This window comes from Andrena cerasifolii, chromosome 5 (genome assembly GCF_050908995.1).
Source record: "Andrena cerasifolii isolate SP2316 chromosome 5, iyAndCera1_principal, whole genome shotgun sequence".
In the NCBI taxonomy this organism is placed as follows: domain Eukaryota; kingdom Metazoa; phylum Arthropoda; class Insecta; order Hymenoptera; family Andrenidae; genus Andrena; species Andrena cerasifolii.
Window position 1 is genome coordinate 10,835,250 of NC_135122.1, and position 26,016 is coordinate 10,861,265.

A 26,016-nucleotide genomic window follows, 5' to 3' on the forward strand; every position below is an offset into this window, starting at 1 on the left:
TCTATCAGCGACGAGTGGCTCGTATTTGCGCTCTCACTCAACCGGCCTTCCGTGGCATTATCCGCTATCGCCGAACACGACGAGAATCGGTGAAGAATCTAAAATCTACAGTTCCCCTGGAATCTTGCGCCGAATTCCTGTCACCGCTCCTCCGCAGAATCTCTCCACTGTCCTGCGATTACTCAGCTCTGCGCGAGCAACTGCGAAAACATTTAATCATCTGCAGAAGCGGGACGCGCGTTTCGGCTTTCAGGCTTCGTAAAAACATCTCTCCAGGCGTCATGCCGCGAGTATCGAGAGGCAGATTTCGCGATCGATCGCCCTCGCGGTCGAGAGAGCCCGCGTCCCGATTGAAAAAGGCAGAGGCACGCGGGAAATGCGGGCAGAAAGGAGGAACGCAGTCGCGCGATACCTCGTTTTTCGTTCCCTCGACATTAATCGAATATTCGAGGCAAATATTTGACGAGTCTCTCTGCTACACCCTACCGCCCGCCCTGCCGCGGGTTTGCCTATCCGTGCCGGCAAATAATGCGCGTGCACGTCGCCGTTCCGATTAATCAGGATCACAGGGAACGCAGACGCGTAACAAACAATGAAACACCAACGTTCCATTTACCGAACACCTTCTGAGCCGCGCGAGCGAGGCCGCCGCAACACGCGTTACCGCGGCCCTCTCTCGTCGCAGTGGGATCCCGATTTTCATTTCCATTAATTTCATGTAATTGTAGGCGGATGAATGAAGTACCGTGGCCCATTGTTCCGGGCAACGGACGAACAATACTCGTTACGCGGGCCCTTCCCTGTTGCACGTCAAATCCACTAGCGAGCCACGCTATAGCCGCCTTGCGAGCTTCTCTATCCTGTCCATGTACCTGTGTAGTGTTTAACGGGAGAACGATTAAACGCGTCTGCTGAGTGATTAATATAAAAGCGATGGGGTGCGCGGGGGGGGAGGGGGTGGCGAGTCGGTGGACGGACTCTTAGGGAGCGAAGCGATGAAAGGATCGAAGATCGATGCGGTGGGTGTACAGGCTTGATGGAGGGGGCGCAGAGCTTTCCTTCTATTTCGCGTGCGAGGGAATTCTGTCCGTTCTCTCCGCGCGAAATTAAGGGACTGACGGGTATCGTAACAAATGGTTTTATTACGCTGTACGGGGTGTGTAACGGTATGGATGTTACCCGGGTTAATATCTTTGGAAGTGTGAAAGATAGAGATTGATCGTTGGGCAATGGATATATACTTTGCAGATTGAACGCTACTGGGTCTAGAGCATTGTAGCGTTTGAGACAGTACTGTGTTGAAGAGCTGCTCTGCTCGTGTGCTCCAGTGTGTGGGGATATTGGAGTGTCGGAATAGTATTGTTACGTTAGCGGATTAGAAATGTGGCGGAGTATACCAGTGGATAGTGACGTATTGGGGTTTCTCAGAAAGTGGAGATAGTAAAGACAGTGCAGGCAGTAAGGGTTGCTATTGTGGACTTCGGTGTGGTGTACTGGAGAATATTAAGGGGAGAAGTCTGTGTAAACGGCTTATTTTTGTATCAATTTTTAGGAATTTTCGGCATAGATACCAATGCGCTAATGCTTTCGTAACTTTAAGGGTACTTTATTTAACATTATAAGAAGTAAAGAAAAATTTATATCGGTCAAATTATAAGAAATACAAAAGAAATAGCGCAGTATCGGAAATAGGTTTTTTCGAGATGCAAAACGCCGCTGGTTGTAGCGGCTCTGGTAGTTATGTGAAACAAACCAATTTTTTTTCAATTTATGTGCCAATTGTAAGAATATGAATAAAAATTGAATAAAAATTCGCGTTTTATTTGTCTGAAAACAGTAGTTAAAATTAATAATTTGTTTAAACATCGTGGTTCATATTACGAGGAATATTATAAACTAAAAGTGTGCAAAATTTGAAGTGGGTAGGTCGAATAGTTTTTTAGTTATCCCCTGCGTCAATTTTGAAAACGTGGTTTCGAGAAAAACGCGTTTAAAATGCGTTTTAGGCATGCTCGGCGCTCGGAGGCGCGCTGACTCACCAGGCTATAGTATCGATACTGAGTTGAATTTCGGCCTATAAAATTGAGAATATATTATTGAACCGTTTCAGAAGCGGTTTATGGATTTTTTTTTAAATTTTTCGGTTAATTTATTCAACGTCGTTTTGAATATATGATCGTTATTCTACATCCAACGTGTTAAATTCACGCCGCCACTGAAGGAGTAACTTTCTAACTACATTCCAATTAGCACGAGAAATTAATTAAAACATTTCAAAGGGGAATCAAATAAATACCGAAGGGGGCGTGCTCGTTAAAAAAATGAAGACATTCTAGGAATGAAATTGATGAAATATACGAAACGGGCACGTAACATTTTTCCGGTAAATGAAGATCGGGGGGCTTTAAACGAATCAGGAGTGTGGGGGATTAGAAAGGGGACGTATCAATTCAAAAGCCAATTACACGCAAATTAGACGATTCCGTGTCATTCCGTAGAGAATGGGGAAAAAGACAGGGAGGGTAGAATCTTCGAATTAAGGCGCCTCTAATTAAACTGCAGAACGTTTTACTACCTCCAACCATGCGACCAATTAATTGGGCGGTTCTTAGAAGTTTCTTGGTTCGAGATTTATGCAGATCGATACATTTCCAGGACGCCAGGGAAATGGTCCGCAATGACTGCTTCGTGTGCGACGAAATCAGCATCGACTAGAGGAGGACAAAAATTTAATAGGGAAGTAGATATTCCCGCCACTGGGATAATCCCTGCGTGTATCGTCCCACGTCCGCTGCCGTAACTGACCCAGTTCATCACACGCAGCAACTGACACGTAAGCTCGTTATTCCGAAGTCATTGAACGGATCAAGTCGGATATAATCACACGTTGATTGATTCGATCGGCCACGCAATTATACTGACCCCCTAATATCTTATCGGACACCGTACCATCCTTCCCAATCAGTCCCTCGGAGCTAAATTAATTAAACAGTATCGCGGCCTGATCGGTTTGGTAATCAGTAAATCAACGCCAGTATCAATTAGCTCTCGTGACTGGGGCGGGGATGAACAGCAAGCGAGAACGTCGTGTAATTCGCGCACAATGGCGAGGTTGTTCAGAATCCTAGTTAGCAGAAGCTGAACTCCAGGTAACACCCAATAAAATATTAAATACTTTCGAACATCTTGTACTATGGACGATTGCAGGAGTACATAGCTACACTCCTTGATCCTAAGCGTTCCTCTGAACCACGCGACAGAGCCATCGGGATGAGAATTTTTCTAAGTACTCCCCGAAAAATGTCCCTTCAAGGGCCAACGAAGAAATGAACTTTCGTGTCATATATAAATACCGGGTGGCTAGTGTCCAAGAAAATAATTGAATATTATACGCACCAAGGCCGGCGAACACGAGTTGGAATTGGTTACACCTTGATCGCCCAATTAGGCCACTCCGTCACCGTCGCCCATAATTGGATCCTATTGACCAGCCCGCCGAGTCGGATCATTAATCGATAAGTCACTTATGCGACCGGCCACTGACAATGGCTAACAGTCTAGTAATTCAGCGGGATCACCAACAGCGGCCGATCAACACGCGCTACTTCCGATGGGCCAGTAAATATTCCAGCGGGCAACTGTCAAATTAACCGGCGGTATTGAAAATGCGCGGAAGGCGGGCCAGCCTGCACGCGTGCACACTCACCCCCGTGAACTGGGGCGCGCGTGCAGTGCGCCCGCCTCTGCTAATCCGGCCGCGTCAAACAGCTGCGTGCTTTCCAAGCAAACTGTACCAGTTGGGTCGCGTTTCGCGCGTGTACCGCGTCCAGCTGCATTTCACGACCCAGCCCGGGGTTATCGGGAGCCTAACGCGGTATACGCGTTATAAATCCAATCAGATTTTAAAGCCCGACGGGGGTGCGCCAGTCATCGAGCTTGTCGCAGCCTATTGTTACGACGAGGAACAGCACGGGACGATAACCGGGAATTAAAATGGTCCAGGGATTTTCTGCTTTCCCGCTGCCAGGACCCGCCGATCCTTCGCGAAGCTTGTGTTTCTAACGTGATCGCAGAGCCTGGACGTATGAGTGATTAAATGATCTGGCTGGAAATGTGGGATTGTGGGTGGAGGATAACTTCGATTGTCAGATTCTGCGGGTAGATTGGATAGGTCAGGAGGTAGATCAGCGACCCAGTAGAAGGGAGATGTGGTTCAGATTTCAACCCTCTGTGGAGGAATATCGTGGATCGATTCTACTTTGCCAGTTCAGATAGGAGAATCCTCTTGGTATCTATATTCTTCTGCGGAGTCGTCTGATTTGGGGATTTGTGGGTGGCAGCATACCTCACAGTTGGAGAACCGCGAATAAGATATGCTCGGGAACTCGTATCTCGATGGAAATAGAGACCACGTGATGTAAAGTCCGCAGTGGATGCGTTCGTTGTATTCCGTTGCAGGCAACAGGAGTTGATTTAAAACTACATGCCTAGGCTCTGTAATACCTTAAAGTCCCTTGCAATAGCAAGAGAGCCCCCCTACATCGTTACATTCATCCCACCCGGCTCCTCGCCGGCGAAATTCCGAAATTGGAGCACACAGCTCGCCTGTCCGCGTGCACCGCTCTCTGGACCAGAAGCGTGTGTACAAGAATTAGTTTCGTGTAACGCACATACGAGCCCAGCCTGGCCGGCAGTTCGAATCGACACGATCAGGATTGACCTACATGGATGGAAAATTATGTGCTCTCTCTCGAGTGGGCCGGAGGGCGGCGTGGCTGGCAATACGTACTCGTCTAACGTCCCAGATCGTCGTGCGTCAGCGTTTGATCTTGGTTACCCTCTGATAATGCCCTCGTAAGTCCTCCACACCGCAGTCATATTTCCTCGGGACCGGGAAACCCGCCGAGGGAGAGTGGAGCACACAGCGAGCAACAGGAGATTAAAATTCTTGAAAATACGTCGTACCTCGTTGAGCGGAGATCGGAACAATTTTGACGCTTCAGATGAACTTAAGTCTGCCGTCTTATTTTTGTTATGGTCCGAATGGGCGGGCCCTAATGGAACTACTGCGGTCGATAAAAAGAACTTGAACATAGGTGACATCTGCAGGTACTCTGTGTAGACGAACTTTTGACGCATAGCTGCCACATCTTCTGTTCTCTCTGCCTCTGCCGCGCTGTTGCCACAGAGTTCTCTCTTTCTATCGGGAAGTCTTGTAGAAGGAATGCGGCACGAGAGATGCGTCTAGCATCAGAGCCTCGCTGAACACTTTGTACATTATGAGATTTTCCTGTTTTTAATAAATAAATAATAATTAGCAATAATGAAAGACAGAGAGGTCCGGGAGTGTATATGTAGATATTACACAACAAATTTATTTGCAGAATTGAAAGCCCGTTTCGTTCAAAGTAGTCCGACTTAAATTATTTTCCGTCAATTTAATCGGCAGAATCACTTTCATATTGATACGATGAAAAATAGTAAAATTCTGTTTCTGCATAATCCAGGCAACTCCAGGTGGCAGGTTAGACGGGTGAGCGATGCAATGTCGCTTGGCTCGGGGGACTTCAAGAATGAAGGCCTTCGATTAAACAAATTATTTTTTTGAAGAACGACCTCGCGGTACACGCAGAAATCTGAGTGCACGACGCACGGGGCACGACCAGATCTGCGTCCACGGGGAGCGGTGTACGGCATGGACATGCACTGCTGACGACAAAATAGTAATAGGGGAAATGCGGCAACAGCGCGATACGACTCTCCATACGTATCGGCAACTATGTCTTTCCTACATTTACCGGCTAGCTTGGATTTGGACCAATGCTGGTGCTACGTGGCTGGAATATACCATCAACGCCTCTGACGGAGAAGCCTTGAAGCCTCATTCTGTGACTTTTCGAGCTGTCCTCAGTGCACGATTCATAAGTTCATTATTATTTGAACGTACGGTGCTTATTACCGTTCAAACACACTAGGCCCGCCGGCACTAGAGGCAACTATACCCGCATAAACATCCTCCTTGCCGATTCCACGACGAAAGTTGGCTGAAACGGTTTGTTTACTAGATCGCGTATACCTACACGCTTTTCCTGGCTTGGGTGAGCGTACGCACACGTTCAAGGCCTAGTGAGACGGTAGCCTTAACGCGCGATGGCAAGCCATGCAAATTTTGTTTGTCTAAACTTTAAGTACGAGTGCACGGTAGCGAAGTTCAACAATGTTGAGTGCAAGCATGCGGAGTATTAAAGCAGTAAAACAACAATTTAAGTCGCAATTAAATTCCTCGTGCTGCTTAGCTTAGTAGTCGAGTTCCCTGTTACGAGAAATTATAGGTTTAATTATAATTATAACATGACGATTCAAGGATTCTATGTTTCCCTTTGTAAGTGAATACTTTGGAGTTTCAGTGGCTTGTTTTTAAGGGGTCTCCCTACCTTGACGGACGAAAAATGATGCGAACATCGTTTTGAGAGAAACGCGTTTAAAGTTTTAAGTACCGTTTTTTTAAATTAATTTTAATATAGGCGTTAAATTTTCAATTAATATAATTTTTGGATTTCTCTTAAAAAAAAATCCCGAATATCGCGCTCCTTTTCAGGCCGTCAGAAGTAGGAAGACCCCTTAAAGTCGAACTGTTCGAGAACGAGAAGATATATGAATTGTGCAGCCATTAAGTAGGTCAGTATTTAGGTTAAATAGAGCGAGAGTGATAAACAATGAAAATCGTGATAAATTTGAACGTTTTGGAAAATACGGAATCCTCGAATACGAGTCTGGCGTTATCGTAATCTTTTATCGTAATTACGGGTGGATGTTTACCGAAAATAATGGTTATGAGTGCATGGGGATAAATTGTTCGGGAATAAGTTACCGGTTTCGCATACGCGTTATGAGCAATTCGTTTTGCTACGTAAACTGCTCTGCGGTTTCCTCGACAACCGGCAAAGTGCATAATTAGGGAAAACGTGTATCCGTAATCAATGGAATTGCTAGATAATGTAATTGACGTTGCATGATATACGCGCGTGCTTTACGGGATCGTGTGCGCCGTCCAATTGCTGTCCGATAAATGCGGACACATGAATTTTATCATTTGCATTTGAGAACGGACACCGAACGTTGAACAAATTGGGTCGACGCGAAACAAACGATTTAGACCGCGCTAGAAACATATTATTCGCAATAGCGAATTTTATTACATCGAGGCTTCACCGATACCCTGGTATCAATAATTAATAGTTCCTGATGTAGGTGGAACATAGGGGAGTGAATTAGTAGAGGTGTACTGAGATATTGATGTACATAGTGGGGGGTTTGGGATACCGATATCCTGATCTATCCAAACCTTGGAGTATTGAGACATTCAACTGTCGATGCCTTGGAGTATTAGGCACTTGGAGTACCGATGCATTGGGGAGGAGCATGTCCTGGAGCATGCCATAGGTAATCAAAGCACGAGGGTCCTACGGCATTGGGAAATCGGGGCATCAGGGAATCAAAATATTGGAGTTTCGAGATGCCGGGATACCGATGCCATAGGGTACTTGGGCCTTAGGGTAGTAAAATATGAAAGATGCCCTGATACCTCAATACCCAGGATATCGATTACATAACAAAGAATGGAACAGAATATAAGAAAAGAGCTCCACCTGCGAGTGCTTCACAGATTCGCAACCAACGCGATGGTTTCTCCACCCACCTTGCACCTGCTTCTACATTGGCAACACAAGCGCGAGCGAAGTGGAGATTGAAGGAGGTGCAATCTAACAAAGTGCCGAAACGTGACTGCCAACAGACATAGTGACCAGACGTGATCATTCGACCCGAGAGCTGGAGTCAGAATCCATGAGGACGAAGCGGGATCGACTTTACGAAAGTTTCCACATCGAAGATACCTACTAATGAAAGACGTTATCCCGTTGGAAGCTACCTGTTCTGCTCGATCAAGTCTCGAGGGACAGGCGAACCAGAGGGGCCGAGCCGAATCAGGTCAAACACATGGAGTGAAATGAAAAGTATCCGAAAGCCTAGGGGACTGCGGAGCATTGAAACAAGGGCGCGCGATGAGAATGCAATCGTTCGGTATGCAGTTACCTAGCAGACTACCAGCATCCCCCACGGTTAAAACTCGTCGTTATGACGCGCCAACGAAACCTATGCCGCTTCTTTTACAATTAATCATACAGTTGAAGGAGCCCGCTCAGCCGCTCACCCCTCGGCGGCAGAAGTATAAAGTAGCGCTGCCGCCCGTCGCAATTTAACAGGGATGAAATATCGCGTATAGCTTCGCTTTATAACGGAGCAGTTATTAAGAGGGCTGCCAACAATTTCACGGTCCATTGTGCAGCGAGACAGTTTGAGAAAACGCCGCCGTGTGTACCGAGTCTATATATCAGCCTGAGAAATCATCCACGGTATAATACATTGCTTTATCGAGCCCCCTAGACATCGTTCCCCGTCGTTCGACGTGAAAATAGGCCGTGCTCGTTACCGTTCGCGACAAATCGCTATCATTTAACGCCGCTAAAGGATCGCCGCCGGAATACCGAGCTTTCCTACAACGATACACCCATCCTCCCCCCAGCCTCGAACCCTGCGAGACCCAGCCGTGGAATCACGCCAAAAAGTTTCGAGTAAACTGGAGACCTCGCCTCGATTCGAAGGACACCAGGGAAGAGCCTCGCGTGCCCGATAACTTTTCGCTGGTAACCGAGTCGCGGTGTTGCTCGTTGAAGAATAATCGAACGAAAGGGAACACCCACTCACCCCGATTCTTCCTGTCCGATCTTCAGCTGCCCCGAGGATGAATGGAACATCGGGAGAGACGGATCAGTGTGCCACTACATCCGCATTCTGTGATCTGAAACAGAAATTAACGAGTATGTTAAGTAGTCTCGTGCTTTGTACAAGAACTATTGTAAGTAGGCGCTTATGCCTCGTTACTTCCATCTACGAAAGTAGCCGAAGATCTTTGCTCACAATATCGTCAAGTGATAAAGTAATTTGGAGACCTTCGTGGCTCCCGAAAAACCCCGAATTGGACCACCGAAAGTTCCTCCAGCCAGCAGAATCCCAGTCACCTAACTCGATTGCGTCACGAACACGAGTTGAAAAGCCAAAGTCTTCCGACACGGATCTCGCCCCGAACCAGCTGGCTTTTGAAATTGGAATTCTCGGTCAGCTGTCACGTACGGTCTCCAGTCGTTATTTCATAAAACAGTAGAACACGACGGGCAGCTACTCCCGATCAGAACGGTCTGATTGCAAAATAATAACGATCTTTCAACGCGTACCGTAACTTTAACCTGCCCTGCGTGTCATCCACAATGCCGGCGCTGACATCAAGATCCCTTCAGTGTTCAGTCTTCTGTTTCGAGTGGATTCCTTCTAGGCTCAGCTGCCAGCGGTGCTAGCAGCGCGCGTTACTAAGTCCAGAACCTACTTCAGCACGTGGGATACACACCGATGCCAGCACGGCATGCTCTATTCTCGACATCGCGCGTTTTATCGCCTTGCGGTCCACCGAGCCCGAGAGCTAACTTTGATCTCGCGCCCCGGCTGCGGGGGAGTTTGGAAACCGGTCGAGTATGACCCGCGACTCGACTCGGTGCCCGGCGCAGAACTATAAATTATAGAGAGTTCGGTTCGGGCTCTAACTTTGCCGCCCGCTCGATCAGAACGTTCGCAAGTTTCCCGCGAAAGATCGATCAAGAGCGATATAAACGAAGAATAAACGTTCCGCGCCCGGTGTATAGCGATCGCGCTGCGTTATCGTGGATCGCAGAAATTTGAGGTATAGCTGGCCGGAGGTAGTAAAACAAGATTAGAGGCCCTTAATGCCGAAATCCTAAAATCCCAGGGTGCAATCCCTACGTTCGCCGTATCTCCGAGCTGCAAGATAGAGCGCTATAGATTACCGATAGACCCCCTAAAGTTCGCATTGCGAATATAGACGTTTCGCGGGCCTCTCCGAGCAGACTCGACCACTTTATCGGGCTCAGTAAGCCCCGGTTGGAACTTAATTATCGCTCTGGCCAGCTAACCGCAACGTTATTGCGAGTCAACGTCAGCCTGGCAGGATCGTACGTATTCGCAGGTGCGATGGGGATCGCTGAAAATCCCGTCGTAAAGCCGCCGTCGTCGTGGCTCGGTGTAGATACGTCAGGCACGTGGCACAATCGATGCCTGGAAGGGCGTTGCGACGGGCGAATTAACGTTCGCCGGGGCTAAAATGGCAGCGGGGATGAACGTTTGCAGCGGCAGATGATCGCGGCGGATGGACACGAGAATGGCGGGTATCGACATGGCAAATTCGCGGCGAGCCGTTCGATCATGGGCCGCAGACAGTGGACAGAGGTGTGCCAATCACGCTGATGAACCGGACGCGACAGGCCCACGCGTGTTACGCGTGCCTTGAAAACTTACCGCCGCTTTGGTCGATGTTGATGAACGACACCGCTAATTGCTGTTCGCCCCGCTAAACGTACAGTGGCCGGGATAGAAGGCCTCGCGAATGCCCTCGCTACCTTTTTCCCCGCCTTCCATTTCACCGCAGCTCCACTTGATCCTCTACTCGAATCCTGTTTTGGATTCCGCGTCTGTTTGCGCAACGTGCGCCACGGATTGATTCGCTCGACCCGCACGGCTCGCGAGGACCGACGTGACCGGGCAAGAGTTCGTGGAAACTGCCATCCCGCGGTATTTGCGAACTTGCTGTGGTCTACCTATAATATTCCGGGGATAGAAAAGTCCCTCTCCTGTGGATTCAGGCAGAATGACGTGGAAGTGTTATGTGCGTCCAAGTGGATTTCAAGGATATGGGATCGGTCGGTTCAGGATTCTTATAGCTACGTCTTTTATGCGTCAACCATTCCGAGATGAGTAAATACTGAATATGGAAAAGCTAAGTGTAAGCAGAACGTTTTAGTGTAGGTATGTTCACTCGTCGATCGGGAAAGAACACACGAGACCCCGGTGCAGCAAGCCTGAAGCGTCTCCAGAGAGGTTTTGCTTGTCTTGCAATTAACCAGCCTCGAACGCGTGTTGGCGAATACGAATAGGGCCGCATCGACGAGGGGGTAACGTACGGTAATTACTTGAGCCACCATTCGCCTAGCCAAAATCAGTCGATTTTGAGGTTCCCCGCATCATTTAACGCCGCAGGGGAGCTACTTGCGCCCGTGTTTGCGGCAGATACCTCTAATCGTGTTCGACGTCTCCGCGCGTACCAGAAACGTGCTCCGAAACGTCTGGTCTTTCTTCTTGTTTGAACAATCTGCTCGTCCACCGACAAGATAGTCAACTGTAATCCCGAAGGAACTGCCAGCGACGATGCTTCTTAGGACCGCGGGGCGTGCACTTTGATTCAAACGGATTGAAACCGACGAGCCCGTGACAATTCGTTAACGAGCGACGGATCGCGCGATCGGATCGGATGATCCTCCAAGCAGAATGATCAGCGTGAACCATTTTCCGCCGACTCCCGGCGTCGTTAATCGCGGAACGGAATTCCGATAATTTCATCAGCGGACGACACTGCCATGTCGCCTCCTGGACCCTCGCCTCGAGAAAAATGACAGAGCATTACCGCGGAGGCAATTTCTGTACTTTCCCTTAATAAAATCCAATAATCTCGACGCGATGCCGATATTCCGCGCAATTTGTTCGATCCTGGGAACGAGATTCCGCGAAGGGATTGGACGGGACACCGATTTCAGGGACCTTCGTCCCGTTTCATTGTTTGACCGCGACGTCCAGCGTATCAAGATCGACGAAAGATTTAATCCTCTCCCCAGGATCTTTCGCATTTTAAAAATTTCAATCCGCCAAGCAACTTCGGACCATGATGCCATATCGCGCACTTAAATTTCACGTGAATCCAATAACGCACGGTGTGTCTGTCAAAATCGAAATTGTTTCATATCCACAGCGCATCCTGACACCGAATTCCATATCAAACGGAGCCCCCCTTGGAACCGCAAAATATTACAACCGAAAACCAGGCGGCAGGGGAAAAAAGCCACGATATTCCCGGCGCCGCAAAACGACAAACTCTCGTCACACACCATTTATTCCCTAATCCATTTCCGACCAGCCCCGTTCACCAAGACACGCCGAGGAAATTCTGCCATCATCGATAGCCACTTTCCATACGTTTTCCAGCGAAATGGCTGCACGTCCGCGGTACGCTCGCTGGAAATCTGGGGACTGATAACAAGCTCAATAACTCATATTCAATTCCATTCTATCAATTTCCAAGCAGATTGCATTGGAACTCGTGTATAGCAGATGATTCCTACAGCACAAGCTTAATCCAAACTGCGAACGTATAATGAATCGGTTTTTTAGGTACATCCTGCACACGATTGAAGGAGAAGTAATTCTCGAATAATTCTCAAAATTTCGGCACAATTTCTCTGAACAACTATTACACTGTTACACTAAAATTTTCCCGCGCACCCGTAATTACAACTAGGCTTTATCGTCGGTCGATACTGCCAACGCTTTTCGTTCTTCGTTTCTATTTACCCGTCTCCGTTTGAAGTCCAGCTGCCAGGCCAGTTCCCTTTGAACCTTAAAACCACGCGGTCGAACGCAATCGGACCAGGCATTTGGGGAGACACGGCTTTTGTCTCGACTCGAAGTTCCCGGGGAAGACTTTCGCGCGCGCGGCTGTTTGAAACGGGACACGAAACGAGTATCGATGCCACGGAGGTAGGAGAGCCCCCCTCGTCGTTACCAACGTCAGCATCGATCCGAGGGATTACACTAATCGCTCGTTGATTATCGAGGTGAAATTTTAAACAGCCAAGTAAATGAATCAGCAGCACAGAGGTAATCAATGAAACAGCGACAGATTTGTTCCGCCACTTAGAGGTCTTTACTTTTCAAACAGCATCGTGAACGTTCCTAGTTGCTAATCGATGCTTAATTATCCTCTCACATCAGCGGAGTGCTTCCCAAATTCCAGTGGCTCGCGCATACCTACAGCAAATCGAAAGCTGACTCTATGGAAACGCGATTCAAGCTCCTTTATGTAGGCCATTCGCCCGTTTAAAGGCAGCGATTTTATTTAACGAACGAATCGGCGTGGCGGCCCTAAATCCTCGGCCGGGATGGCCCGCATAAATGGGCAAATTTGTAACCGTATAGAAACGCAGCGTGGCCCGTAAATCCGCCAGAAGGCAGCCCCCGCCGTAGGATCTTTCCACTCGTTTATCCTGCTGCAGGTTTTATTGTTACCGGGCTCGTCCTCGTAATCAGTTTCTGTTAAATCGAGCAACGAGATCCCGGGGAGCACGCGATGCGTCCCAGTGGGTACGGCCCAGCGGCTCCCTGCTACAGAGAATGGAGGTCAGGAAGCTGCCGCTGGTGCAGCGACAAACGAGACGGAAGGGGACGAGAAACCGAGCCAGGAGAGTTTCCAGCCCGTTGCTGGCACCGAGCAAGTTAAACCCATTAGCGTGTGTTTCGTTCTAACGCAAATACCGTGTGTCAGCGTCTCCTGCGAGTCGCGTGCATTGTGATCAAAGCCATCCAGCAACTTTCGCCCTGACCAAAGAATCGCGTGATATCACCCTATCGGGGAACGATCGCCGGGGATACGTTTGGCCACACCAATCTATCTCCAGAAACGTGATTTCTAACAGGAGTTCCTTTGGGGGTGCAGAACTGCAGGGGTTGATTTTGGGCTTGGAACGAATGTTGATTTTATATTACTGTCCGAAGAATTTGAAAATACAAAGAAGGGGTTTCAGAAATGAATCAATAGCAGGTATTCTTAAAGGGGTAGGTTACCCTCAACAGCCCAAAATCAGGCTCTTCTTCAAAACGCATATTCTGAAGTAATAAACGAATGTAGAGTTAATTTTTGTTTTAATTTTTAAGCGGCATTTCGTTGACTTAAATGCGCAAAAAGAAAAGTTTAAATATATTTATAGGGAAAAAAGTTAGAAGTATAAATGTGAGAGGTGAATTACCTAAAACACAAAGTAAAGGCATTTTTATAATCTGTAAGACAGTCTCCATCTTGTACACTGTACAGGGAGCAAAATTTTGATAAACAAATTAATACAATTTTTATGTTGATGTTTCTGATTTCATCTTTTTTTTTGTAGGAAAAATATTATTTATCTTTTTTTTTAAGAATTTATATTGAAAATGTGCTCCGAATACATGGAGGGGAATAGTTTCCTGCAGCTCCCTGTAAATTTTCATTCAAATCGGTGAAGTGGTTCTCGAGATTTTATGTTCACCGTTTTGGAAAACGTGGTTTCAGGGAAATCGCGTTTAAAGTTCGACATCGTTAACCGATCTCATGTGCAGGCTCGTACATTTTTTACTGCAATTCCTTCAATTTTTGGAATTTCGGGGCCCGGTTGCGCTTAAAATACGTAGAAAAGATGTAGCCAGCTGAATATACAAAAATCCTAGAAACCAATTTTCGAACATTTCGAGGGTGACCTATCCCCTTAATGGTGGTTCTCAGCAGGCGATTCAGCTGATTTGAAAGTCATCGAGGAGGACGGAAGATAGAAGTAAAAGTATCTCATATGTAAGAAAGTTAGTCTGACAAGTCTATTATACGATCGTCGAGGGAGAAACGTAACTGTGAGTCCAAGGAATGGCCAGGGAGCTTTATGGTGGCCCTGTTATTCCTGTCGGTTAAGAAGTTTACGGTGCGATCTTTCAGGAACTCTGGATTATGACGTAGCTTTGTAATAAAGCGATTTCAGAGACGTCGAAGACCCGCCGGAAGGCTTTACACGGTGCACACCGTGTGTAATACACGTTTCGACGAGCTCCCTTTCGTTAACGAAGATTGAAAATTTTCGTCCCCTCGGCATCAACCGGGGTGATAAATCTGTACAGGAACAAGGGCGACACCGGGCATTGTTGGCGTCGAAGGTACGCCGTTCGATCGGCCTTTTTGGACGCTTTTCAATTCCCTCCTCCTTTTTCTCGACGCGCCCGCTCCCCAACGGGGAAACGATAGAAACGAGGAAGGAGCCTGGTCAGAAGCCGGTTTTTTGCAGCGACGATCAATCGTAACGCAACAGCCAACTGGTCAACAATACTCCCGAGTGCCGTTAGCCTGCTAAATCTCGTTCTTTTGCTCGCAGGAGCCTTGACTTGGAAAAAAAAAAAGCAACGTAGCCGGGGCGACTCAACTGAAGCTACCCAAGAAAAAAACCTTCGCGCGCAACTGGATAGACAGACCTCGAAGCGAACCCAAGTCGGCTTCTTCGGTGCCGGAGGAAAAAAAAAGTCGCCCAAGCTCAGAACACGAAACTTCACCCGGAGTCGCTTTCTCTCCCCTTTCAGCGGTGGCGAATTTCTCGCCGCAACGAAATGCGAGAGAAAAATGACGTCGAATGCTCATCTAGACGGTGGTCGCCTTTTTTCTTACAGGGAAACGCCATTACGCCCTGGGATTTCCCTGGAATTTAAGATCCGTCAGATCCATTGTGTTCCGTCTTCTCGTTTGCCGCGAGGGGGGGCGGCTCACGCAACTTTATTGCTCGAAACGTTTCCTCTATTTTCGTGGTACGAAGAAAGGGTTCCCAGAGGAAGCTTTATGATTTCTGAGGCAGATCTCTCGGGGTGGTAATACATATTTCGGGCGGTGGTGTCAGGAAAATGAAGGCACGACAGGTCTTCCCTCTTTAACACGAGATCCCTCTCATTGTTAGAATCCAAGTGTTAATAAACTAGACTAGACTCCGAGTACATATATCTGGAAGCTCGAAATTCCATAATGTCCCTCCCGATTCGTTTGCCATCCCTTTATAAGAGCCGATTGGACGGATTCGAACGACTTCGTGGGCAGAACATGCCCCTCCAAACTTCCCCGAGGAAACCGCGAATGCGACCCGAAGTAATTTCGCGAAGCCTGCCGTACGAAGGGAACTGAAACTCGGCGGAGCCGTGGTGGACGCGCGGCACCGGAGTTTCGCAGTTGAACCGGCTAAAACTGCAAAGAAACACTTCATCACCGGTGGTGGAACACGGCGAAACCATCGCGACGCCCTGCAACTTCGGGTTTACTTCGTAACAACGAAGCCGGGGGATCTCCCGCGGGAGATAGGCGACAACGACAACTCGACGAGTCTAGCTTTCTGCATCCACGAAAACCGGAGAAGACTCTGGCCCTGCGCCTTTCCACCTCGAGCTATAATTTCCAGCGTGTCTGGACAGGATGGAGGGGTGCACGGTGCACGCGGGGCTCCGTTTGGCCCGCGTGAAATTCATACGCAGCGCGACGAGCTGCTCGACTCCTTTCCCTGAGAACGCCAGCCGCCACCCTTCAGCCTGGCTACCAAACTTTTGATCGGTAGCGCGTATTCCGTCGGCGCGGGACGTCGGAACCTCGTCTCCCCGCGGGATGGAATCCGAATTTATTCTTATTTAAAATGGAAAAGTTTCGCCCCTCCAACGACCGACGCTCACCGAAACACGTAATTTAGTTTCGTGAGCCCGCGGGGAGACGAGCGTGCGCGGGCCTGGCTGATGGCAAACGGGTGGAAGCACGGGGGAATAGAAGGAAAGGGCTTTATCCAGCTCGTGGAAAATGTCGCTGCGAATGGAGTCTGGCGAGTTTTTCGCGTCCGAGTGTCCTCGATTAGGAGTCACGGTTAATATGGGAAAAGGCGCGGTTTATGGGGGGTAGAAGTTTTGGAAGTTTGCTCGTCAGCCTCTTCCGTTCCGCCCCCCCCGGTAAGCAAATAAAACTTGGGTCTCTGGTTCTCAGTCCTCCTTTTTTAAGGGGCGCGGGTTTTATAGCGTCACGGTAGGCGTGCGTAGTTTCGCCATCGCTTTTAAGTGGAGATCTACGTGAAAGCTGAATGGGCCATGTCTCGTGTTATAGCAGGCTTGCCTTGCTTTTGTACTGGGGAAGGGAACTGTATCCAGGAACTTTTTTTACTTTCGCTCCGTTCGCGTAGGTGGAGTATGGAGGGTCGAACTGTGTATCATCTCTGTGGTTTGATCGCGATGTAGAATTCCCCGCGATGAAACTGTTTAAAATTTCGGTATCTCGAATATGCGATGTAACAATCATTATCTACATCTTGGTCGAGTTCGCCCGAATAATGTTACAGTAGAAAGCGTCAGATAGCCCATCCCACATGCCACAGGCATCCAGACATCAAACGTTAATCGGCGCTTTGAATTAACGCTCACGCATCGAAAATTCTGCCGGCCTTTACGGTCGCCCATCGGCGTGAGCGGCAAGTTGGCCATTTCCTGGCGAGGTGGAACTTTCTATCGGACGCTTGGGGCTCTCCAACACTCGCTCTTTCATTAATGTAGCCAATAAAGCCTCGGTTACGAGCAGATTATACCTGGAGCGAACACCGCAAGCTCAATCGTGGAAATGAGCGCGACGCGGTGACCTCGGTTCGCGGTGTAATTTCTGTCTGGTATCTCGAATCGAACAGCACCTGGCGCGGTGCTCGAGAGTCGTTCCTCCTTCGACGCCAGCCTGGATTCCTTCTGTTCCACGTACGCTCGATTATAGGTGCCAACACATTGAATCCCAATAGCGCGAGCTCCTGCCGTATATCACGTTGACACGGCTGTATGTCGAACGTGTCTGGCCTGCGGAAATTCGATCGGCCGACGCCCGTAATCAGGTAGCGTAATTAAGGTAACTTCCCTTCGTTGGTTGTCGCAGGGATTCGCGAGTGGACACGCAGCAGGGTGAACGAGCTACCCTTCCCAGCTACCCAGCGTGATACTTAATAGCTTCGTCGACGCGGCAGAAGGAAAAATGACGGATTTCCTTTGAAATTTACGAGGTAAATAAATTGGCATGAGCTCGGAGCGTCGCGGAAGAAGGTAGAAGCTGTTTCTTGTCAGCAGTACGGCGGTAAGACGAGCAAGGAATTGGCTCGCCGCGAAGCGCGAGCATTTCTCATGCGAAAAACAGCAAGTGTGCCGTGTCTTCGGAAAGTTCCGGGGGATATTGTTTCGAATACTAAAACAAAGTCGCTGGAGGGATGGTGGAGAGATAGTCGCCAGTGTCTGGATGAGCCACGAGGCTCGTGGGAAATCTTATGGTATGCGGAATGCGATGTAGCCGGATACACGCTGGCAAGTCTTAAAGTTTCCCCGTGCCGGGCACTCTTATCGGCCGTTTGCGTCGAAGTTAATCGCCCGATAAAGCACCGTCGCCGCTGACTTACGAATATTAGCGGACTTGAAAGTTGGCCAACTCGAGCGTACGTATGCTCGCTGCATCGGCGCGGGCGCGCCGCGAATTTCGAAAGCGGGACCATGGAATTTTAATCGTTATCGGGTTCTGAAGAGACTTAACTTTCCACCAACAGCGATCTAACATGCGTGAACTTTGTCTTCGTTCCCTTCAAACTACGGGAATCCGTGAAACCTTTATGCTCTGGATTACACGAGCAGTAGCAAGCTTGCGATGTAGAGAGATCGAGAATACTGATCATTGAAAAAAGGCTTGGATGCATTCGGACTTCAAAGGGTAGGTAACCCTCAACAGCCGAAAATCAGGCCCTTCTTCAAACGCATATTCTGAAGTAACAAATGAATATAGAGTTAATTTTTGTTTTAAGTTTTAATCGTCATTTCGTTGACTTTAATGCACAAAAAGAAAATTTTAAATATATTACAGGAAAAAAAGTTATAAATATAAATGTGAAAGCTTGTGCGCGATGCACCGTCTGATGGTGAACACGATTTCGGACAGGTGAATTATGTAAAACACACAGTAAAGGCATTTTTATAATCTGTAAGACAGTCCTCATCTTCTGTCGGAACCAAAATTTTGATAAACAATTTGATACAATTTTTACGTCGATGTATATGATTTTATCCTTTTTTCGTGGGAAAAATATTATTTATCTTGTTTTTAAGAATTTATATTAAAAATATGCCCCAGACTGAAGAATGAAGTAGAAACTTCATTGAGCCTCGAAGGGCATAAGTAGCTTGCTGTATTTAAATACAATGCATTAATCGTCCACTTAGAGCATCAATCGACAAAGTCCATCGCAGAAACGTACTCGAAGCAATTTGCCCTGTGGAAATCTGTGCACGCGAAGGATTCCTGCGATTCGCCAGCACGATCCATCGTCAATTTATTAACGCGGAATCGAGGGAGTCAGGGGTTGAGTTGCCCGAAGGAGGGAGGGAGCGCCAGCTACTCGAGACGCGGGAGAAACGTAGGCCCCGTCGTCTCTAACATTCGTCTTCCCCTGACAAGGCAGCAAATTGCTTTCGAGACCGTCAAATTAATGCCCCCCTGGGCTCGTCCTGCTGTTACGGATCGCCCCTGCAGGAAAGTACACCTGTCGAGACTGCTTTCGGCGCATTGATTTTGATGACGACGCTGCGCCGAAGGGTGGTTTCAATCACCACACCTCAGTTTTAATGACACGCTTTACAGATTGCGATCCAGCTGCCAGAGTTCCTTCTGGCGTTGCCGAAATACCTTCGGCCAAAGTTCACTCGAATCGATCGGAACTCGACCCTTCAACTTTCACTCGGCGTAACGCGAACAACGATCGATCAAACGCAGCCAGCATTTACACGCGCCAGCAATAAACAAGCAGTTAATAGGCGTTGCGCAAACATCCTGCTCACGCGACAGCGTCCTCTTATACCGCTCGTAAATATCAACTTCAACGAGTGATCGATACTCCGCCGCTGCATCCGACCGTAAAAGCGTCGAAAGTGTCCTCGACGCGAAAGAAGTGGCTGGTCCATGTTTCGACGATTATTTGCGACCAAGTGGAGGAGAGAGACGCGCGGAAGGGATGGACAAAGAGAAGTCATTGGAAACGAGGGTTAATCCGAGGCTCCTGAACGAGGCGGATTAATTGTTCCGCGGCGGTCCGTTTCGTTTGCGCGAGATGCCATCGATTTACCCCTCGACGACAATTATGTACGCGACGGAGCTGATTGTTACGGGGCTGAAAGGGGATGAACGCGACTCAGACGCTTCCCACAGGTGGCTCGCTGCGCCAGGGGACGAACAATTAACGCCGCGACAAAGGGGCGAGTGCATTTTTCGTTATTAAGCCCCGTGCTTGTTCCAGGACGAGTGTTCGAGCTACAAAACGAGGATCGAAGAACGGCCGAAGTGTCCTGGTCGGAAACGGTTCACCTTGCGCGGCGCACCAAAGTTGGTCACGCTAATTACATTGTAGCGACTTTGGCGTTGGCTTGCGTTAGTTGTTAAGGGCTGAGTTTTACCGTTACGCGTTGGAGGCTCGGGTTTTTCCCCGTGGGCCTGGCTGAGTCAGGCTATGGCCGAGTGCATCTGGCAGCCATACTCGCCCAGGTCAGGGTTCTCCCAGCCTGCGAACGCGACTTCTTTTGGGAGGGATGCAAGTTCGATTGGTTAGGTTAGGAGGTATGAAAGTTGCTAGACTAAATTTCAACGATGGGGAGCAGATTGTATCAGAAGCAATCTTCTTGAAGTTTTTCCATTTGAAAAACCGAACTTGACCATCGTATCTTTTAAAATAATAATCGAAAAAAAATCGTCTCGGCTAATAAAGTAGCCCCATCGAACCATTTAATTACATATTTTTTTAAATTTTTTATCCCCAATACTTTAGGAGAAATCCAGCTGTTCAATCTACGCGCGGACACCCTGTAGAGTATCTGTATTAAATTGTTAGTTCGCTGTATCACATTTCTCGCGTATTAAAGGGAGTGCGGTGAAAGAGACGTGAGTTTTCAATATCCAATCGATCTCCCAAAACATCCTCCCAAAAGCAACGTCGAGATTAACTACCCCATCGGTGAAACGGCTCATTCGCAGGCAGCTGAGAAACGCAGACAATCAATTCTGTCCAGTTTCACAGAGTTCCTTAAAAGCAAAGAGGCTGAAGGAAAATTGCATCGAGTCGCCAGGCTAGAATGTTCGCCTACGTCCAATGCGGCGGGATTCATTCGGAAAAACGAACGAACAACGAAGTTCGAAACGCGATTTGAAACAATTTCCTCGTGGCCCGTGGGACGCCCTTAAATTTTCCTCGCTTCGCTCTGACAAGCCAGGGTGAACGATGGGGAGGGGGGAGAAGGTGCTCGTAACTTAAACTACTTAATTAGCAGGAATAATACTCGACTGCCAAGAGGCCCGGCTAGGGCAAGAATGGAAAATTTTGGGATAAAAGAGAAAAACCCTCGATAGAATTTGAGCACACTTCCGTGAAAGTTTTCATTTACACGTGTATGCCGGGCGATTGGAGAGGGGCGTGAATTCGCTTGGAACGAGCACAGGTCCGTTTCGGAACGCAGTCACGCTCGTCGATCAAAGGCCCTGAAGATTTTAATTACTGCCGCGGCTGCCGCCGGAGCTGAGGATTCTGGAGAACCGGGGGGGGGGGGGGGGAACTCTATTACCAGAGGAAAGGAAAGGAAAAAGAGCGTTAACTGTCAAACGGTTCGCGCGAACACCCTGCGACACTTTCACTGCTGTATGAGGAGAGATCAAAGACGCAGGAAACTTTCGACGAGCCTGCTCAAGATTCGCTGGATGTGCCGAGTGAACAGTCGAGGGACAGGCTCTGTGGATCCTGGGGACAAGATTATCTCTGTACATAGAATTAATTGGGAAAACTTCCTTCCTTAGAGGAGACCACGGGAAATTGCAGTGCTCTCTGTGGAACAGAAGTTACACCAGATTCGCTTGAAATCTCCCAGCGATCGTGAGTCGGGATCGTCGAAATACGCGGCCACGCGAATGGACAGCTTCTCCCCACGAGTCCGCGAAATCTGCCGACAAAATTCAGTTTATTAAATCCGTACTCGACGACGCACCGGCACGTGCATACACGTGCGCCCCGTCGTGAAGTTCGTATTAATTAAAACCGATTTCCCGCCGCGGCGAAAGTTTAAATAATTACGGGGTCAAAGAGGTGCCGGCGCGCGTGCCGTCGGATGGGACTTTTTCTCCCGCCCCATCGCCGGGAAACGCGGTAATTAACGCGTGCCAGCGTGCGTCGATTCGATTAACGCTTCTCCGCCGGCGCGGCATCTACGGCTGGACATAATCGTTATCGTCGAGTGGCCGCCGCAACGAAATTATACCCCAAATAGTTTTCGCGAGGAATTAGGTAATCCTCGAAACCAATCGTCCACACCGTGATCGCGTGTACCGATCGCGAATGGCGCGCAACCGACGGGACAGAGTGTTTGGCGAGTCGCCTAACCGAACCGTGAATCGTTGCAGCCAGTTTACAAGCGAATTAATTAAATATCCTGATCGGTTTACAGGATTGGGATCTATTCGGGCCAGCCGTTTGATCGGCGGATACTCAGAAAGCTGATCAACGCACGCAATGCGCTATAACGAAGCTGGCCTACTGTCAAGTAGGTACCTATGAAGATGCCTCTGAATTACCAACATAATTAGTCGCACATGGAATCATCCCGAAACTATCGCAATCCAACTAATAATTACAAGAGCACCCGGCATGAAGCCCCCATCTCCATTCACGCGGAATTCCCCTGGAACTGCGCTCGGTTTCAATCCCGAAATAAATAAACACGGCGGAGTTACGTAATTACCCTACTGACAGCCAATCCCTCGTTAATATCAAATTAATTATTGGAAATCTCTTTTGGAGCCGTAACAACCGAGTCGATGCGACCTACCCTGATTCTCAGTCGATGAATACACGCCACCCCCTCCGAAAGGGCGCGGTCTAGCGAAACCACGTACACACAAAGCGTCAAGGTACCACCGACCGATTGCACTTTTTTTTCCGCGGACTGTATATTGCGCGATAGGGGCCAACGGAGACCGGAAGTTACGATCTGCGCGCGTCTACATCATAAATACAAGCGCGCGCGATATGGCCAGGAATAAAAAGGCTCCGCGGCGTTACTCGCGGTGCTCGACGGGGTCGTTACCGAATGAAACGACGGACATCTGCGGGGATACCGGCGAGGAAACGGTGGCACTGTAAAACTCCCCGCGGCTCGTAAATAAGGAACGCGCGCGCAGTGCGTGCGCCCGCGGCGCACGAAGGCTGCCATTCGCGGGATGCTTATCGAGGGGGTGCAAGTCCGTGGGAGCGGCGGAGGTGTCAAATCAAAAATCAAGGTGCTTCCGGGCGGCGTAAATCTCCTACGATCCTCGCAGCTGCGCATTGTCGGGGATATTGCGTTTTTATAGACGACCCGTATTACCAGGGGGTGGCGCGTAAACAGCCAAGCAGATTGTTACAGATGGAGTTCGGATTTTCATGGGAGTTTTACGCGGCTATCGCGGGGCAGCGCCGACCCACGGCATTCGCCGTACCCGTGGATAGGGATTCCGAAGCACTGTCGATCCGATTGGAAACGAAGCTTCTCGATCGAATCGAAATTTCGGTATAACGTTTAAGAGGACAGGGGGAAAGGGTGGAAGGGGCTTCTTTATCGGCTGCTGGGTACTGATTTCCATCAGCATTGGGACGCTTTGGTTGAAAAATAGAGAGTCTCCGACCCTTTAGCACCCCTAAGTAACCACTATTCTCTTCCTCGAGTATAATGAACATCCTGCATTAATAACAGGCTTTTAGAAGCGTAGGGTAGACCGGGGATAGTTGACTAATTTTTAACATTTCTAATTTTTATAAATAGACCATTGGTATTTTGTTGACGGATGAAAACTGTTTTAATTGAGTCTAGGTCGTAGTTTTTATTACATTTAGAGTAGTGGAAGGAATAAGTCAACGAAGTGGACAAAAATTCATAAATAGTCGAAACAGAAATATTTACTTCCCGCCGACCTTTTTAGATTTTTCATACTCACTGATAGAACCCGCAAGTTTTTGCCACGTTGACACGTTAAATGGCAAGCTGGTCATTCATATGCTTGAATATCGCGAATCGCAGCATAATTTATAACATAATACAACAATTAAAGGGAATTAGTGAACTAACCTCGTTAGTCAACTAGCCCCGGTCTCCCCTACATTACTGGAAAATTCAGACCCGAGTATCGCGAACTTACAGTGCACTTGTAACCACAGCGCGAGCCTTTCCTCCCAATCATTTGCCGAAGTAATCCAATTAACAGGTTAGCACTTATGCGAATCCCGCGAATGGCGCTCGATTCCTCGGATTCTGTGGCGAACTGCAGCGGCTGCCACGCTCCGTGGGTGCCCGCGAACGGAGAGTTTGGGCCGCTGCGAAGCATACGCGTAACACCGATAGACAGCCGACAGCGGCTGGAAAATTAATGCACGTCCATTAAGAGTGTGCGCTCGCAGCACCCCGGAAAATCAATTCAATCCCCGCCCACCGATGTAAGATTAAGTGCTCCTTTGTTGCGATGGCTGGCAGCGCGGCTGCGATTCTGCCCGACAAGCGTGAACGATTTTGATGTTTGGAAACGGTGGCGCGCGTATAATGCAAATTGCTTTGCCGCTTCGATGGATCCCCGCGAGTTCAAAGAAAAACAAGCCAGCGAAACAACAGCAGCCGCCCGCGTTGCTCGACGACGGGCGCCTTTGAATGAAGTCGGCCCCCGCCGCAAACGGATTTGTATTAACAACAAATGAGACGAGTCGCGCGCGCGACGTTACTCGGCGCTACGGTAATATTTGCTTTGCAAACCAGCGTCATCCACTGGCAAAGTTAGACACACTAGACGAACCGCCAGCTCGGCATTTACTCTGGTACCGTCTCCGAACTGTTCTCTCCGCGTCGCGACACAAGGAGGCAAAAGACATGTTTACGATCTTTGGAACTCCGATTTCCAATGATACAGAGAATTAATAAGGTCGGCCCTGCCGCGCTGCTCAAGTAATGAGGAGAAGTTATCGCGTTGAGAAGGCTGAAGAAGCTAACAGGGGTCGGGTTCAAAAGGAAACTTTCCCGTGCAAACAATTTCGTTGGCAGTCAGGGAACTTTGGCTACCTTTGAATCGAACAAGTGCTCGTTTTCCTTTTTCACCCCCCCCCCTCCCTTCTTTGAAACGGCTTAACAAGACCCTCTGCTTGGAGGACCGGGTTCACGAGCGTGCAGGATGCGCTTAATCCTGTTGGGGGAGCCTCGTGTCGGGGTGACACGGTTTAATTGGAAAATTTTTATCAGCGCGCGGAAACAGCGTCTTGGCGATATTAGAAGTAATACGAGGGAAATGTGGGTACGCTTGCGTCTGATCGTAATCTTTCGAGTGGTTGTATTCTAGGTCGAGTGGAGGAGGGGATGGAGGCGGAGTTAAAATTTAGAGTGACGGGCAAACACGGGGTACAAGGGTGTATAAGGTACGTGGAAGATGGCTCGATAGAGGGATATGTAGAAGAAGCTGGAAAGAAGCGACGGAACTTTGAAAGTGTAACCTATACAGGGTAAAGGGCCCAAATCTCGTCCCCCATTTGTATTTGACCCTGCAGAGGGTGTACGAAATTTTGGGATCAGCTGGCACTTGGCACGAATTTTCTTTGAACGTTTCTCTATTTACCTACGAATCGCAAAACGTAATTATGTCATGTCATTACGAGATAATAAACAGAGTATGAAAACGTGCAAAATGTGAGATCTGAGAAAAGTGTTCCTAATTTCGTTCCCCAAGAAAATGTTTATAAAACGGTAAATAAATTGAAAATTTAATTTTTTTATTGATACAAGTGATCTTACAGTTTACGTGTGCAAGCAATCACGGCAAATGGACGTCTTCTTTTCGCACGGACTCCTTATTCCACTGTCTTCGTTTCGGTATCTACGAAACATGAAACATTTCTACTAAAATTGCTTGAAAACCGATGAAACCGATAATTCACTCCTGTAACTTCATGTTTCAGCCCTTCTTATTTCAAATAACAAATTTTTGGAAAGTCGGTCTCAATTTCCATTAAAGTCCCGGGGACGAAATTAGGACACCTCCTGGGGACGAAATTTGATCGCTCTAAACTACAAGATATGCCCGAGAAAGTGCTGCAACTTCGAATTCAAAATAATATTCACTTCCACGAGTAACGTGCTATCATAAGCTTGTAAAAACTCACTGTGCTCGAGAATCTTCTGTAAAAACTCACTGTGCTC

General features: G+C 48.4%; 2 protein-coding genes across 2 annotated transcripts in view; both read right to left on the bottom strand.

Moving 5' to 3' along the window:
• LOC143369251 (uncharacterized) overlaps window positions 1-26,016 on the bottom strand; it is a 185,419-nt gene that overhangs the window by 133,927 nt on the left and 25,476 nt on the right. The window contains exon 2 of the mRNA XM_076812952.1: window positions 8,767-8,860. The gene's annotated coding sequence lies outside the window, so the exon portion shown is untranslated. The remainder of the gene's footprint in view (window positions 1-8,766; window positions 8,861-26,016) is intronic.
• Rab3-gap (Rab3 GTPase activating protein) overlaps window positions 1-26,016 on the bottom strand; it is a 313,138-nt gene that overhangs the window by 93,813 nt on the left and 193,309 nt on the right. The gene's annotated exons all lie outside the window — the stretch shown is intronic.